Genomic DNA, 5,945 nt, shown 5'->3' with positions numbered 1-5,945 from the left:
ATGAAACCTGATCCCAGCCATAACTAGTCCTTTATTCCTCTGTGTTTCATTGTATCTTCCCAGAACTCAGTGTTGGGTATGGTTGGTCAATTATTTAATTCTGTGTAATAATTACTCTTAAACTTAGTTTATAAGTTTAAGATATGTATACATGTATATGCGACATATATAGTTTCTTCTGGTTTTTGGCAAGCTCAGTTGGTTGTTTCTCAAGGCCATTCATATGGTTGCAGTCAGATGGCCTGTGCCTGGGGTCAGCAAAAACTTTCTTACTCACATGTCTGTTGCCAGGGTTAGTTGGCCATCTCTCTCCATGGCCCCTACATGTGGCTGCTCTGGGCCTTTTCATGCCACTGGAGAGTCCGACGCCACTGCAGACTCTGGGGCATCGGACTCCTGGCATGGTGACTGAATTCCCCCCAGGACAGGCATTTTAAGAAATAGGAAGTAGAAGCTCCCAGTGTCTTAAAACCTGGCTCAAAATCCGGAACAATGTTAACTCGGCTTGATCAGTTATTCTAATTGGCCAGAGTAGTTGCAGAGCCCATCCAGACTTGAAGATTAAGTCCTCTTTACAGTGGTTTGTTTTGGGGGTTCCTTCGTGATAGCAGCGTCTGCTTCATCATACTCTCACTGCAGGGATCATGGCCTTTACTCCGTCAGCACATCTTGCGTTTCTATTTCTGACATCATGGTGTTTCTGTTGGTTTTATTTCCCCTCCAATATGAGTATCTGGGTTTCTAACCTGAATCCGATTGCTCCGTTGGCCATCTTTAACGTGCCCCACTGGCATTTCTCTGTAAGTGTCTGATGGGCTGATGAATGCATGGGTACATTTTTTAAAAAAATCTAGGCCGAAGAAAGTAAATGGATAAAAAACATATGAGGGGTAAAGATAGATCAAAAATGAAAATATTGCAAAGATTATTACTATTAAAAGTTTAAAAGTACCTGGGAATATGTGTCAGAGTCTAGATATTATAAAATATATAAGTAAGATATATAATATGTATGTATGTGAGCAAGTAGGTAATAGGCAGACCCTTTCTTGTCAGACTAATACATTGGAATGGAGGTATCTGGAAAGTGGTGACAGACAGAACGGCTCTTGGCATTACCTTTTGGTCAGATTAGCTTACTATTCTCTTCGGTTTTTATTCAAGTGTTTCTTCTCCACTAAATAATTTACTTTTGAAAAATCAGAGTGTTTGTCATTTTCCCTCATGATTTTCTGACTCTCTTGCATAAGAAATTTCATATAATATGGTGGTTTCATAAATTTATTTTTTGTTTCCCTAAATGCTAAATGTAACTGTAGTCCTCAATTTCCATTTTATTTTGAGGACTTCTACATAGTAAGTAGAAGAATCCAATTATATTATCTTCATAGCTATCACAACTGGAACAAACTTCCTTGATTCCTGATATCTTCATCAATTTTTCTGTCTCCAACCCTCATCAGTCTCCATCTCAGAGAAACTGCTTTTAAACTCACACAAATCATTTCAACTTTCTCACTGCTTCCTAGAGAGGAGTAGAGGGAATTATGGGACATGAACAGACACATAATGAGAGAGGAAAAACCACCAGGACTTTAAATGTTAAAATCAACAAAATATGCAAAATGCCTTGAGGCAATGTAATATCACTGTCTCACAGAAGGCAGAAGATTACTAGGAGAAATTTAAATGATGTGCTAGAGAATGTCAACTGCATTCAGATTGGAGCTTTGGATTTTTATAGGAATTGAATACACATTTCAGTCATTAAAATGAAGCACTCTGAAATTGTTTCAGATTGAACTTTGCATAGGCCGAAGAAGAAATTACGCTGAAATATATCATGCCATGGTTTTAATTTATGAAATGAGACATGAGGTTTTCTAGCAAATGAAATAAAATGCAACGTGTGTCTCTGTGACAGCTTCTATTCCTAGGGTGTCAAAGTTGAAGGCCACAACTGCACACACATCTCCTCCTCAGCCCCATTAAAACCCCGTGGGGATGATGTAAATATGACCTTCAGGGGCTTCTAGAGCATGAGTTATAGCCAGGAGCAAGTAGATATTAAATTATCTTTGCAGTGCTTTGTTTTGGGGGGTTCCTTCGTAATAGCAGTCTTCCCTCTGCGTCATCGTGCTCTCGCTGCTGGGGTTATGGCCTTTACTTGGTTATCACATTCTGCTTTCCTATTTCTGATATCGCTGTGTTTCTATTTTGTTGGTTTGTTTCCCCTCAAATACAAGATTCTGGGTTTCAAACCTAAATCTACTTCCTCTTTGTCCCTTTAAGTGATGATATGGATGAGGCATCCTTGAACTTGAACAGTAACTTTGGACCACCCAGTTAACAAGAGGGCACAGACCCTTTCTAGGGGATCTCATGAGACATTCACTCAGGAAATGGGCCTCTGTAGCTTCTACTCAGAGATGCACACAATCTCAAAGACAAACAAAGGCCTGCCAGATTTATACCTTCCTTTGCTCTGCAAATCGTAAGGGCTGCCAAACCGAAAAGATTCTTTAAGGTTACACCAAGGATTCTTGACAATGCTAATATGACCTTTTATGTACAACTATTCTCCTTCCACACCAAATCTTAAATATTTCTCCCAAATACTCCATCAGCATTGGTGGTCTCCCATGTCTCCTCCAAACTTCATTTGCTACCTCAGGTTGTCTCTGGATTCTTCTACTCACTGTGTTTTCTTATTACGAAATTTTTCTTATTTTTCCCCAGAATATAATCTAATACGATTAAAGATTTTTCTTCAACTATGGAAAGCAAATAATTCTTTCACTTAAAAAAAGCATAGTCGTTCACACAATTTTGATAGGAGTTTATACAATAATGGTCCTACTTCTGAAAGAACTTACTCAGCCCTGCCATTCTCTCACACCTCTGAGACCCAGGATACCCTTTATCATTGCTTTGCTCTCCTGGGGGGTGGGGATTAGAAAATTATATCAAGAGTACTTTAACAACATGGAAATTCTCTTGATGTAGTGAGAAACTCAGCAATAGTAATCCAGGGTTGGTATAACAACTCTGTGATGCCCTTAGGTGACCCAATTCCTTCCATAATTCCTTTTTAAAAATAAGCGTTTTTATTTTAGAATAGTTTTAGATTCATAGAAAAATTACAAAGATTATGCAAAGTATTCTCATTTATGCCCAATTTCCTGTTACTAACATTTAACTTTACTATGTACACTTGTCACAATTAACAAACAAATATTAATACACTATTGTTGAATAAAATCTATTCTCTATTCAGATTTTCTTAGTTGTTTCTTAACATTCTTTTAATGTGCCAGCATCCAGTCCAGGGTACACTGTTACATTTATTTATGTCTACTTAGGCTCCTCTTCGTCGTGGTAATTTCTCAGACTGGCCTTGTTTTTCATGACCTTGACAATTTTGAGGCGTACGGGTCACGTATTTTTTAAAATGCCTTCAATTGCAGTTTGTCTGATTTTCTCATTATTAGACTGGAGTTTTGGGTTTTGGAGAGAAAAATCTCTAGAGATAAAGTTATTCACCGTACGTCATACCAAGGGCACATACTATCAACATGAATTACCAGTGTTGTTGACTTGTATTACCTAGTTAAGGTAGTATTTGTTAGGTTTCTTACTTGTAAAGTTAATCTTTTGCCCTTTCTTTTCTAAAACGCACTCTCTGGATAGAAGTTATTGAATCATGGAGAGTTATGCTCTACCTCCTTGAAGGGGAATATCTATAAAAATTATTTGGAGTTCTTTTTCATAGGATATTTGATACTGTCTTCCATTCATTTATCATTTTTAATATTGGCATGAACTCATCAATATTTACTTTGTACTTTGGGTTTCATTTCACTACTATGTTATAAACTTTTTTTTCCAAATTGTCCCAGATATGGCTATTGAGACCTTCAGGTGGCTCCTGGGTCCCTTTGACCTACCCCATGATCGAGAGAGCACGTGTGTATGTGCTAATGTGTGTGTGCGTGTTTTGTTTTGTGTTTGTAGTACTTTCTTTCCGACATTACTGAATGTTAGAGGCTCACCTCATCTTATGTATGTCTTGTCTCAGTCCTAAAATCAGCCATCCACTTACTTAATGGTTCAATATCAGTGCACAGGTACCGTCTGGTCAGAAAGGGGGCTCTGCAATCAGTCTAATTAAAATTAACCTCAGAGAGTGATCTGATCATACATTTCCAGCTGGGCAGGTTATGGTGGGTAGGCATGCTGCGGGCCTATAACTTCCCTAGTAAGAGGTTATCCATGACTTAAACAAGCCCTTTTATTCTCATCCATGGAGATTGACACCCTTTGAAATGCCTCTTTTTCAGACTTGCAATTCAGGTGTGACCACCCTCAAAATAGCACCTAATCTTGTTAACTATCCTGTAATCCAGTCATAGAGATTTCTCTTCCTTTATTCCTTCCACTTTCATATAATCTTCCTTACAGTCCTTCCTTAATTCCAAATGCGTTTAGAGAAATCCAAAAGTCTCATTCTTCGGAGTATTTGAGATCTTGCTTTCCTGCATGTCACCAGTTTGGCTCAAACTCTTAGAAGAATTCTCTACAGGACTGAACATTTCTTACCTTGACATAAACTGTATAGGATTTGTTAACCCATAACCCCCATAGGAAACAATTAATTAAATAATAATAGGTTAGCATTTATGGAATCACTATGAACTCTGAGTTAGCTTAAGTGCAGATATATATATATATATATATATATATATAAATATTTATAAATATGTGCATATGTGTGTATATGTGAAATACTATACACATATATTTCTTTGCTTTGTCCTAGAAGCAGTGACATCCCAATAGCAATGAACACACCTAGGACTCAGGTCTTGGTTTTCACTACCTTCCTTTAATAAAAGAAACTAGGACTTTTGGGAAATGAGTGATTTTAGGACTATGGCAGGAGGCAGGCAAGATGAGCCCAGAGCCTATATATGCATTTGATTTGACTTATCATTCTGCTTTCTGCCTTTGGAAATTGAAGAATCCAAAGGTTGCTTAATTTTCAGGTTCTCAAATAGAATTCTTTTCAAATGCTATAGGCTTCCCATGTATTAATTTCCAATTTGGCTCATTAAACAAAAGCCACACCCACAGATCTTTTTAAGATAATCTCTTTTCTACCTTGAGTTTACCTGTGAGGCTGAGGCACAATGCCCTTCAGATTCTTAGGAAGTCTAACTGAAAACCATGCCCTTTCAGTCTTTTGAGGCCTTTTTATCTGCCTGAAATGTACCATGAGGCACTGCCTTAGGTCTTTCAGATAACTCTATAGTCGCTTTTTGGATTTGACCTTGGGTATGAGACCCTTTCTTATTTTGAGAGGCTTTTGCTAGCTGAAAAGACCATTCTGGGCCCTTCGCAAATCCTCAAATGCAATTCAAAATCTGAATGATTTGTTTTTTTAGTTCCTCTCTTCTCTCCCTTTATAATAAGCAGCTAGAGGACAGCAGGCAGCACTCTCAAAGTCCATCCAGGAAGTCCCCTTAGCTAGATCACTAAGTTCATTGAGTATATTTCCTATTTTCCAAGTTACCTCGGATGACCGCTTCCCTCACATTTCTGTCAGTGCATGAAAGGATCTCATTTCCTTCACCTCGTAAGTCTCTCACTTTCCTTTAAGCTTTCACAGATAGCATTCTTCAGTTCTTTTAAGATTTGACTAAATTTTTCTCCAGACTCTAGACTTAACAGTCTCTTCAAGGTTTTTTCATCTTTTGCCTGGTCCTAAACCCAATGTCACATATCTTTGGTTTTTATTATGCACCCTCTTTTAGGTACCAATTCTGTTTCCATTTCTCTCTTGCTGCGTAATAATTTATGGATCAAAATTGACAAGAGTAGTTTTATTGTCTCTCATGGTTTTGGTGTGTCTGGGATTTGGGAAGGGCTTGGCTGTGTAGTTCTGG

This window comes from Desmodus rotundus, chromosome 11 (assembly GCF_022682495.2).
Source record: "Desmodus rotundus isolate HL8 chromosome 11, HLdesRot8A.1, whole genome shotgun sequence".
NCBI classification, from domain to species: Eukaryota; Metazoa; Chordata; class Mammalia; order Chiroptera; family Phyllostomidae; genus Desmodus; species Desmodus rotundus.
The sequence above is the reverse complement of the archived record's forward strand: the minus strand, read 5'-3'. Positions refer to the sequence as shown.